Source organism: Eurosta solidaginis, chromosome 1 (assembly GCF_040869045.1).
Source record: "Eurosta solidaginis isolate ZX-2024a chromosome 1, ASM4086904v1, whole genome shotgun sequence".
Classification (NCBI taxonomy): Eukaryota; Metazoa; Arthropoda; class Insecta; order Diptera; family Tephritidae; genus Eurosta; species Eurosta solidaginis.
The window spans coordinates 76,089,549-76,102,475 of NC_090319.1; the positions used below are offsets into that span (position 1 = coordinate 76,089,549).

Below are 12,927 nucleotides of genomic sequence, written 5' to 3' on the forward strand. Positions count from 1 at the left end.
TTGCGGAGAGAATAAATAAATCTTTATAAAGCATTTTAGGCCAGTGCAATGAAATTAGCATCCATAAAATTCAGAAAATGTCAGCTATAATCGTGCAGGAATCCGTTTTAACAAAACTTGGTGGCCACCGCAGGGGATTGCCCAAAAGAACGACAAAAACACACTTACAATTATGAAAGCACTTTACTAAAAAAAACATAACACTGCGGCAATATATTCTATTGCTTTCTTTTGTACAAAATGGCGTGGATAATGAAATATAAACGTTTTTTACAAATTTTCTTTAATTTATTTTGTTCCAATGTTCACACATTCCGTACAAACAGCTGATTTCGAAAAATCATTTGGTCTTCCTCTTCTCGTTACGATTCCGTCGTAATGCAGAATACCGAAGTTCGATTAAAGCGGAGCGTAGAACGGGAACGTAATCGAAATGCAGAATAGGGGTGATTAGAATGCCGAATTGTTTAGCCTGTAATATTGGCGAAAGCTAATTGAAAAAAAATTTACTTGTTATTCAAAAGCGCAGAGAATAGTAATTTTTAGCTTACAGTGAATCATTTAGCTCCAAAGGGTTAGAACTGTCTCTTAATTGCCTCCGAATCGCTTTCACTTTTATATTCTCCTCGCACTCAATCAATACCAACATAAGTGCAATACTATATATTATTTTATAAATTTTTTATTTAAATTTTTGTTGTATTTTAAGGAAATATATGCTTGGTTACAAAATTTACACAATTGTAAGTAAATTATTTGTTCACTACTAATTCACATCACCTGTTTCGAAGTGAACTTTTGTTCGCCCGAAATTGCCGATAGGCGGAAAAAGTTCACCCGAACAAAAGAAGTGAAGGCGAACACTTTTCCGCGTGAACTTCGCGATAAGGGTGTATGTCTACACATATGTCCATACAAGCAGCGGAGAGCAACGCACAAACAGATGCATATATCTGAGATACTCCCAAAAGTATGTAATTATTTGTGCAAGTATCACTCACATATACACGCGCATATGAGAAGCTATACACGTGCATCTGTAGTTATAATTTTATAGCTGGTAACTAAGTAAATTCTGGAAACGCCTAGAAGTATGGAACGAGGAAATGGAAGAGTATAAAAGAGCGCAATCTGAGCAATCAGAATGAGTTTGATTTAAGCACGCTATCTGTCGAGAAGTAGTAGTATTGTGAAGTACTTGAATAAAGGCCATTTTGCGTTATTGAATAGTGGAGTATTTATTCAACAGTTTAGTGATTCGAACATTAGTAGAAGGTTGCAAATAAGAGGAATTGCAGTAGATTCGTTACAATTGGTGTCAGAAGAGGAATTGTTGAATAAATTCCGAAGATTTCGAATAGAACAAGGGCATGGCAAAGTGAAGTGAACTGAAGATCCAGAAAGTGAAGAAGGAGTTGGAGAGCCGTGGATTGAATACAACCGGCAATAAACTCGAACTTCAGGCACGACTCCGAGAGGCAATAGAATTGGAAGAAATTAATGTGGACGAGTATGTCTTTTATCCTGATGTGGAAGAATCAACAACAAAAAAGAGAAAAACGAAACATCGCAGACAGTTACCAGCACAGACTTGAACATGGTATCGGCTGCAATAACTGCTCAAACATCGACAGTGGCATCTCAGCTGGAATCGCAGGAGACACGTTTAACATTTAAGATGGAAGCACAGGAGGCACGCATTTCAGAAATGTCACAAATATCCATAAATATGTCATCACAACAGGAAGAGCAAAATACATATATGGCATCCCAACTGGAATGACAGGAGATACGTATCTCAGAAATGTCGTCAAAAATAACATCTAAAATTGAAGCACAAGAGGCACATATATCAGAAATGTCGGCACAAATTTCAGCACAGGTATCGTAAATATTTGCACAACTGGAAGCGCGTATGGAAGAGAAACTAACGCAGTTTCAGGAAGGCTTCAGTGGTCGACAAGATAAAATGGAGGCCGAGATAGATGCTTTAAAAGATCGTATTCAGGAGTTACAATTGAGCCGTCCAATAACTTCAACGTCTACTCTGAAGGTAAAATCCCCAACATTTGACGGTTCTGTTCCTTTCCAGGTCTTTAAGGTACAGTTTGAGAAGACGTCAGCAGCGAACAGCTGGAATGCCGAAGATAAAGTTGCTGCATTGTTCGTGGCTTTAAAAGGACCAGCTGCTGAGATATTACAAACCTTTCCAAAGGGCGAACGGAACTGTTATGAAGCATTGATATACCAAATGAAGTTACTGAACCGCTTTCAGAGGCCTGGTGAAACATTGTAAGAGTTTGCGTCGGATGTTAAAAGGCTGGCACATTTAACGAATGCAGACGCACCCGTGGAATACACTGAAAGGTTAAAGATTCAGAGCTTTATAAATGGCATACGGGACGTCGAAACAAAGCGAGCTACATACACAAACCCAAAGCCAACATTCGCAGAAACGGTATCACATGCTCTGATTCAGGAAACAGCGTCGCTTCTGTGTAAGCCAGTTTTCAAAGCATGCCGTGTGGAAGTAGAAAGGCCAAAGTGGGTAGACCCAATTTTAGAAGCTTTGAAAGGAACGGAATAGAAGAATAATGGTGCAATCAAATGTTTCAAGTGCGGTAACCCAGGTCACATTGCTCGTCATTGCAGCACAGGTCCTGGTAGTTCCAGCTTGGGTGGCCGTAAACGCAAAGCTTGAGGAGATAAACAAGAGCGAGTCAGATGTAAAGATCGAAAACTTGCCTCAGCTATTGAATGTCCTGTGATATCTGTGTCGCAAATTGGAAGGAAATCAAGCAGTCTTACCGTCAGAGGGAATGTCGATGGCAAAGAACGTGTACTGACTGTAGATACGGGCGCATCTCGTTCCTTGATTCGATCTGATTTGGTAAACAGGAGAGTAAAGCCATTACCTGGAGCAAGGTTGCGTACGGTCACTGGCGAGTATAACCAAGCCCTGGAAGAAGTGATCTGTGAAGTCTTAATTGTGAAGGTCATGGTGCTACACAAATTCGTTGTGGGAGAGATCGTTGATGAAGTCATATTGGGAGTGGACTTCTTATATGAGACACGTGCATCTGTAGTTATAATTTTATAGCTGGTAACTAAGTAAATTCTGGAAACGCCTAGAAGTATGGAACGAGGAAATCGAGAGTATAAAAGAGCGCAATCTGGGCAATCAGAATGAGTTTGATTCAAACACGCTATCTGTCGAGAAGTTGTAGTATTGTGAAGTACTTGAATAAAGACCATTTTGCGTTATTGAATAGTGGAGTTATTTATTCAACAGTTTAGTGATTCGAACGTTAGTAAAAGGTTGCAAATAAGAGGAATTTCAGTAAATTCGTTACAATATACAATACTACCCGGCCAGGAATTATAGCTTAATTTTGCAATGAACTTATGGCCTAAACTGAAAAGGTAAAGGCGGGCTTACAGAAACGATTTGGCTGCGCTTCTTCGCTTCAACTCCGTCATATGATATCAATTGAACACCGTGCCACGTTCCTCGCGACCCAAATGTTAAACGTAAATCCGCTTTAAGAGTTTCGTTGTTTGCAGAGTAATGCGGAAATCTGAGTGCCCCCCTCTTCAATGGTCGTTATATGGCTCCAATTGCGGCACTAGAGGAACGTGAGTATAATAAATGAATTAATGACTCCCGGTGAATGTTTCTAAAAGCCTATCTGTACTATGATTTAGATAAATAAACTATTGTATCTCATCGTTTTGATCATGAATGTGCAACTATGCCATTTGGTGGGGCAGTTTTTCCAACAAGTGTACATTAGGGTGAGCAGCCTTCTAGAAACTGCTTGCTTAGCCTACCGTAGGCTTCGATGCCAAACAGCTCGTCGTAACCTACTGAATAATTGGAGTCCCGACTTTCAATAACCTACCCAAAATGGAGCTTCCGAAGGATCTTAAACGTTTTTAGCAAGAGCTAATCTTAAATTTTCCCCAATATCTACTTAAACGATTCCTTGTTATTAACTCATAGTAGTCTGACCATTCTTGATATTGCTAAACCCGTAGTAAATTTTCGCTGTGCGCAAGTAAAAATTTCGATTTTCCATTTTTTGGTTAAACTTGTGTGTATGCCTACGCACTCCGACTCTGTTTATTACCCCATTCTCAGCTCATCAGCCATCTCTTCTCCCTCGGTGCCTGTATAAACCGGCACTCAGATATTGGATTTTTATGGAGATAAAAGTTGATAACATGCACTTACTAGCTTTGAGCTGGTACATATGTATGTGGCGCAGATAGAGCCTTTATTGCTGCCTAGCGGTCGATCCACAAGTGATTTCTAAGTTTTACCGCATGATGGTATTATAAAATATGACGGGAATTTTAATGACGTTGAAATCTCAATAACGCACAGTGAGTTCTGTCTTCTCTGAATTAGGTAAAGACTTAAAAAAGTGGGTCTTAGGGTAAATGAAGGCATATGAAGATTTGCTGAGAATCGGCATTAACAGCGAAAACGGTGTCAGTTAGAAATCAAACGGACAATAACTCTTGCTAATAAGTGCTACTTTGGACTGAGTAGGCAGATGTAAAGAAAAGTCCTCATTCGAAGAATAACAATCTAGCTCTACAAGTCGCTTGGCATACCGTCCTGATGTATGGCTCCGAAATATGGGAGAAGATGAAATAGCGCTTGGAGTGCTTGAAGGAAATTTCTGCGGAAGATTTATGGACTTGTCCGTAACGCCGAGTATCAAAGGAGGTATAGTGATGAGCTGTATGAGGTTTACGCAGATATGAAGATAGTGCGGCTTCGTTAGCTAGGTCATATTATGCGCATGAACGAAGACACTCCGGTTAAGAAAGTATTTTATTCGACATCGCAGTTAGGAGCAAATGACCTCTACTGATTTGGGAGGGAAAGGTGGAGGAAGACTTGAACCCTCTTGTTGCTTCCAATTGGTGTCAGTTATCGCTTGGGCGGCTAAACGCCAATTAATGATGATGATATCTTTAGATAATCCTTGTAAATTCCAGCCCCCCCACACTTTATTTCATCTTGGAACTGGCGTTGTAGATTGTAAGCCGTTATCATCTGCGATCATCCGTGCTCCTTGCAATTACTTCTACTTGGAAGAATTGTATTAACTTCTCCCTTGAACTTAAGTTTGCAAGGATAATTGTGCTCCCAAAAGTAGATAAAGGATACTGCTATGCCTTTTCAGAGTATCCCAACACATAGCTTACCTAAGCCTTTTTGGGGTTTGTGACGATGTACAGAGTATATACATCGAAGAGCATCTACATTATGTCGGACAGCCAGACGGCGCTGTGTGTCTTGCAATCCTACACAATTATATCTAAGCTAGTGGATGATTGCATTGAAATCCTTAATGACCTGGGAGCCATGAACAAGGTTTTGTTAGGATGGGTTCGCGGACATCAATGACATGAAGGTAATGAAGATGCAGATTACCTAGCAAGGCTGGGTGCAACATTCTATGGTCCAGAGCCCTTTTCAATTTCAATTCAATTTCAATTTATTTAAAACAATGTATTAGTGCAAGATCGATAAATGATCTTTTCTAGCATAACAGTTAAATATACAAGGAATATATAAGTTACTCATGAGCAAGCTTAAAATTAAATATTAATAGTAATGGTAAAACATTGAAATAAAATGTAAAAATTTAACATTTGCAACACAACAAAAATTATATATATATTCGGTACATGTTAGGCTAGAATTAATGATAAAACCTAGATTAGTAACCAAATTGTACACTCTCATCTCCTAAAAATAGCGGTGGAATGGTTAAGGAGTCCACGCGTCTGTTGCATATAGGGAGAACATAGGACTTAGAGCAGTTCAATCGGAGGCCGTTTTGCAAAGCCCAAGATGCGATAAATGACAGGCCTTTGTTGAAATCAGAACATAATTCATTAGTATCCTCAAGAGGGCGTGACATGTAAAGCTGTACGTCATCAGCGTAAGCATGAATTTGAGTGGACTGGCACGTACTAAACACTCACAAAAGCACACACCAGGGAAACCATAAGTAACTGGGAAACAAAACAATTCTGACGTCACTGGATTGACTGCCCAGGGTAAAGAGAGGCCTAACTGTGTATACTACCGGCAACGAAAGTATTAGCCAAACTCATTAATCTAAGCAGGGAGGACCTGCCAATTCTCACTGTGTAATATACGGTACACTGTGATCACCTAAGTAAGTTAAATCTATCTGATACTCAAATGTTTCGTTTCCATGAGCTGGGGAATGAAACGCTGGTTGAAGTTCTCTGCGAATGCGTCGATGTGGCAAGGCAGATACTCTCCCATCTAGGTGGGTTACTCTTAATCCCCATGTGATATGGAGTAAAAAGCTTGAATAGGTACTTAGATACATTAAAAGCCTCCACATATAAAATTAGGCTGAAATGTCATGCACAGATCTATTGCGACAAAGGTCGCAGTGCTGCCAGGCCTAATAATAATAATAAAATACAATCGATGCGAGGAAAGTTTAAAACGGGGTCTTAAGATGCCGTGGGGTTGATGAGATTGGAGCTCTTTCGAAGAGCTTCCCCTTAAACTATAGATCCAATCGCCATCACCGTCTAAATCACCACCTTATTTCTCACCGAACACCGATTTGACAGCTCAAAGGTAGGTGGCTTGTACCTCCTTTTTATTCAACACTGCTCAGCCGCCAGATTCATTCAAAAAAGTTCATCGAAATCGTAGAACAGTATTACGAGGAGAAATGCAGTGTGGAACCAAAGTGAATCTGCTGTTAGTAAGTTTTGTTTTACTGACCATGTGAAATATGGGTGCAATTTGGAAAGTAAGAGTGCCAAGATCGACTATAATTGACAAACGAATTACCTGAAACTTAGTACACTTTTCACATCCCTTGAAGGAGGAGACTACGAAAGGTAGCACTCAACATTTTTGGGTGATTGACAGGCGTCAGAATAATGATGCCAACATAGAAACCCAATGAAATTCTCATATCCGTCGATATCGTTGATAGAAAGACAGTCGACGTCCTAAATTAGAACGTCAGATTTTTGGAAATGGGGAATAGGGAGAGATCGGAGACTCCATCTAGTTGTGACGGCAGCTACGATATATAGAAATTAAAAGGGAGTGGTAAGTACACAGCCCTGTGTCGACTAACTGTTTTTATTTCTAAATTAATCTAATAGCTCCCCACCACTCAGCGGGTTTTCTCGGATCACCCCTGTGAGTTTTTATTCTTACCCGTTCTGAAGAAGCAGGGTATTGCTGACGTTATTAATAAGCCTGCCAGAAAGTTTAAAGCGAACAAAGTTCTGGCTAATGCAAAAATACCGAATAACGGCTGTAAAGCTAGCACCGGTGCACATTTATTAAAATAAATTATATATATAAACAAGAATTGACAATACCTTCACCCCTTTGACTTCAGGGACGGTATTACGTGTTACGATCCGTAATCGAAATTCATTTTTATACTCAGAGTGCTTTGCACACAGAGTATATTAACTTTGATTGGGTAACGCTTGGTTGTACAGGTACAAAGGAATCGAGATAGATATAGACTTCCATATATGAAAATCATCAGTATCGAAAAAAAATTTGATTGAGCCATCTCCGTCCGTCCATCTGTCCGTTAACACGATAACTTGAGTAAATATTCAGATATCTTCACCAAATTTGGTACACGAGCTTATCTGGACCCAAAATAGATTCGTATTGAAAACACAAAAAGCCTGATTATTTAGTAATTAATACACCTAGAATGTTGAAATTTGACGTGTGGACTGATATTGAGACTCTTGACAAAAATTAAAAAAAAAAGTTTAAAAAGGGTGGGGCACCGCCCACTTGTGATAAAATCAATTTTACAAATATTATTAATCATAAATCAAAAATCGTTCAACCTATCGTAACAAAATTCGGTAGAGAGGTTGCCGTCACTATAAGGAATGCTTTGAAGAAAATTTTACGAAATCGATTACCACGCCCACTTTTATATAAAAGATTTTTAAAAGGGTCGTGGACGAATAAAATAAGCTATATCTTTGCAAAAAATAGCTTTATATCAATGGTATTTCATTTCCCAAGTGGATTTATTACAGTAGATCCGCCCCTGCCTCCACCACAGCTTTAGTCAGTGAACTATAACAGCTACCCACACGATTTTTACCCGTTATCAGTTCGTATGGGTAATCATCGCAACGTGTGACAACCACATCATGTAGTGCGCTTCCATCCTCATCTATAACATAATCGGCAAGTGTATCATAAACAAAAGTTGCCATCTAAATATGGAAAATTACTCCATAAACGATCGTACACCTTCAAGTGTGTATTATGCAGTTGTCGCGTTTTCCCCGAATAAAAATGTTACTGAATGTTATCCAAATTCCAGAAATTCATGTCACCTGTGAACCCTCGCTTACCGTAATGCGGCACAAGTCCCAAGCTTGCATTGTCCAGGTGCGCGCAGTTCGTTTTGGTACAATCAACGGGGGAAGGAGGCGAGTGGGGAGATCGCAACCGCTCTGATCTGGAACATGAAAATTATAAAAGTTTCTTTTAATTACATATAAAATTTTTAGCTTTTATGTATGTATAATCTATAAGATCGTCCAAATCGCCCTCGCCTCCGAAGATCTGCAATTTATAATACTTCGGTTGTAATATTTTATGAAATGAATAGTTTAGCTACATATTCATTTCCAATTTCCATTTGTTTCGCTGTGGGTAAAATCACCAGAAAAAATGTACCATTCTTGTATTTGGAGAAAGAATTGCGTACTTTTCCTGAAATTTGGCAGCCTTGGTCACTATTTCATGATCACGGTTGCAACACCGCATCTTTTTTCTGGACAAAAATTCCTTTTGAAAAAACAACAATCGCGTTCATAGTACAGGTTTACAAGTATGATATGTATGAGAAGGAAATAATTCCTTTCTCTTTCTAACAACCTGCAGTTTGACACTTCGGCCAGTTTCAAATTAACGTGGAACCCAGTGGAACATGAGTTTGACACTGAACGAAATGTCAAAATTACCAAGGTTGCTGCCGTAAAAGCGACGCAGGGAAACAAAAAAGGAGCGGAATATCAGATATGGGTTGCTGTGATGGTAAATTGTTTTGAACGAATTTAGTATGAAAATGTAGTGCCCTATATGGGTCCTACAGAAAATTATACAAAAGTCTTGAATTGCGGTATCTGCGGACGCGTAGTTATTCCAGCATTAAGAATACCAACACGGGTGCTAAGTTTTTCTACCCGTTCAAAAGTTCTCCGCGAAAAATCGTTTGAAACCGAGGTCGACTGCAATAACACGTCCAAAAATGTGGAAAGAGATATGAAAAGACGCGTTTTGTCATTCGAATTCAAATTATTGGAAGCGAGGCAAAAATTCGTCTATTAATAGCTGCCCCAACGGTTTTGGTCATGTTTTAGCAATCGTCCCCGGTAAAAAGGTATCACAATTTGATAATTAAAATTGTCCAAAACGTATGGATTTTAAAGAGAGATGTAATTAAGTGCTCGTTTGAAAGTAAATAAGGATATTTCTTTGTAATTTTACAATAAAAATTTCACGCAGATTTCGTTAGCAGCTACTACACTTTTCTTGGACCTAAGAAGTACAACAGTGCCAAATAGAATCCACAAAAGGAACGAACAAGAACAAGCATTTCATCAGGTGAGCGTGGCTGTACATGTGTATGTGCGCGCTGCTACATATCCTACTTGTAGACCTGTACTATGATCGCGTTAAGCCGGAGTCATTGGTGCCGTATGTCGTATCGCTGTATCCGTATCCCTAACGTAATCAGCTGTTTATCGTTACGATGGTAAACCAAAACCCAATTGGTTGGCTACGATACGGTTACGACCTTAGCGTCACCAATAATCGATTGCATTGATTCTCATAAGGTTGGTCGAATCAGCTGTTAAAAGGTCACCGATACGGTTACCGATAAAGCACCAATGTCTCCAGCTTTAATGTGTTACTATTTGGCAGCAGTAATACATTCACGCCAGGAAATCTCCATTATTTTGGGAATTGTGGCACGCTCTGACTTATACTATACATAATTCTACATAAAGATAAAAAATATGTATTGTTATATAACACTAAAAATCCAAATAGAAACTTAAAACTTTTTAGAAACTTCAGGAAAATTCCGCGAATTTTCAGCTTTTCGGTAAGAATTTTTCTGAGAGATAAATTCTAAAAATTCTTCCTGAAAGCTAAAAATTTGCATGAAAATTCACGGAATTTTCCCGAATTTTCTAAAAAGTCTTAAGTGTATATTTGGATTGTTGGTGTTATATAATAATACATATTTTTATAAAAATATCGAAAATAATGAAGGTCGAAGCAAAAAAGTCACTTTATCTTACTTAAAAAGTAGACTTAAATCGCTCCCCCTCCCAAATCGTGCTAGATCCGCCCCTGCCTCCACCACAGCTTTAGTCAGTGAACTATGACAGCTACCCACACGATTTTTACCCGTTATCAATTCGTATGTGTAATCCTCGGAACGTGTGACAACCACATCATGTAGTGCGCCTCCATCCTCATCTATAACATAATCGGCAAGTGTATCATAAACAAAAGTTGCCATCTAAATATGGAAAATTACTCCATAAACGATCGTACACCTTCAAGTGTGTACTATGCAGTTGTAGCGTTTTCCCCGAATAAAAATGTTACTGAATGTTATCCAAATTCCAAAAATTCATGTCACCCACCTTTGAACCCTCGCTTACCGTAATGCGACACAAGTCCCCAGCTTGCAATGCATTCACCTTTGAGAGCTGTTTGCCGTTTATTGTCGTAGACTGTTGGTTGGACTACTGCCGTGGCAGGCTTATTATAACAGATCATTGGCAAAATATGCCTGTTTCTTGGAGATTAACGTAGGATTTGCAACTTGGGCTCCATAATACTTTCACCCTTCATCCTTGATGGGGGTACAAAGGCTTATTCGAACTTGGCCTTTGCATAATAAGTCACGCCAGTCATTCCTATACATTGCGAATAGATTGAAGATGCGAGTATCTAGGATAGAAAATCTGTCATAACTCCTCTGCTTCCGAATGTCGAAAGCAGTATTTTTTGGCCTTGGCGTTTTCATTTATTGGCCTAACATGACTTAATAGGCGCAGCCCTTTGGTATTTTATTTGTTGCGCGTATAGACTCCGTTCTCAACACGGACGGAGCCATATATTCTCCGAAGAACTTTTCTCTCGAATACTCAAAGGGCCATCCCATCTTCTCTCCAAGCTGTACATGATTTCGAGCAAGGTATGATGAGAGATATATAGAGCGTGAGTTTTGGTGATTGAGAGAGTATTTTACTTTTAATAGTCCAAAGTAGCACTTATTGAAAAGAATTATTCTCTGTACGACAAAGTCCTTCCCAGTTTCAAATTTATATCTGTGAACAGTTACGTGGCTGCCAAGGCGAATGCTCCAATTCTTCCTTTTATGACAACTTCTACTTTGCCTTGCCCTCTCCGGTGCAAGACCCACGTTTTCGTATCTTATCCAAGCCAGCGAAGTCAGAACTTACAGCGGGTGTGTAAATGCCAATGAGAAAATATATAAGAAGCCAAGTGAGAAAAGTGTGCCGTTGTGGGGCTATTCACCAAGAACTCGGCATATAGTTTTTCAAATCGACACCAGAATCTGTTCTCTGAGAACAAACTTCGACCTAGCAATATATTGCTGCTGGGGACAATTTAGACGGAGGAACCGTTATTGAGTCTCCTGGGTAAGAAAAAAAGCGGCAGGCGGAAAGGAGTAAGGCTTCACGATAAGAGGTAGTTTTGACTCTATTCGAAAAAATGTCTCTTTGGTAGCACCAATACCTCCGATAGGATTGGGAAAGACCTGCTGAGCTATTAGATCCATATAGATCAATTTGTTGTTGCGTTTGCATGTTAAATTTTAATCGGTTTCTGGATCACTGTTCAATCCGTAGCCTAGCGATAATAGCGCCATCTGACCTGAAAAAATTGCTAAGGGTGCTTTCACAATTTGCAAGTGAAATTATTTTTCCCACTCGTTGGTACTGTTCTAACATTTTTCACATTTAAAAAATTGCAATTTAACAAAGGAATAGGACACAAAATATGTTAGCAAGTATTTTTCCTAAATAGTGAGATTGTTTATAACAGTGCTTCACGAAATTTCGTATGTGAATGGGCAAGGCGAAATAAACTTCAATTGCCAAATCTGAAGTTCTTTTATATTTCCAAACGCAACATCTTGTGTGATTAGCTGTATTTTCTTTTTATGTCTATATACGTTTAAGCTCTTTATATTGACTGCTAAACGTTAAACTATATCTACTCTTCTGAAATTAGTACTACTACTACCCTACAAGACGGTGGTAACTAACTACGCTTCCCAAGGCAGTCGGTTCTATGTACCGGAGCGACTCGGGATTTTTCCCGACCAAGGACTGTCATTTCAGTGTGACCCCATTTAATTTGTTTCGTCCCTCCCACAAATTGTCATCCTCCCAGCAGCTCCTTGCAGCAGGACTGCTACTCCGGGAAGGTATCGAACCCAATCCGTGTCCGTCTCCTGACCCCGGTCCTGAGAAATGGTTTTGCTGCATTTGCCAGAAAAGAATCTTTTTAGGACGGTCATACTCTGTTCAGTGTGTCTCGTGCAAGGGATGGTTGCATCGGACAGGTTGTTCTGGGATTGATCCCAAAACCCGACGTCCACGTAACTTTTATAAATCTTTTGTGGCTCCTTGCTGCTCAGGCCCAAGGGCGTCCCGTAGTCTACGCCTAAGCGTATCCCCACTACCTTCCAGCAGCTTCGCTGCTCAGCAAGCCACAACAAGTACCCGCTGCTGCTCGCGCCCCACGGCGCCAACAACTCAAACAGCTGATACCACTCATAACTACTACCTTCGTAGTAG

The 12,927-nt window shown here is 39.6% G+C and overlaps 1 pseudogene; it reads right to left on the reverse strand.

Annotated features, from left to right (window-relative positions):
* Positions 1 to 8,094: 8,094 nt before the first annotated feature.
* On the reverse strand, positions 8,095 to 10,873 carry LOC137236916 (uncharacterized; annotated as a pseudogene).
* Between the last annotated feature and the right edge of the window lie 2,054 nt (positions 10,874 to 12,927).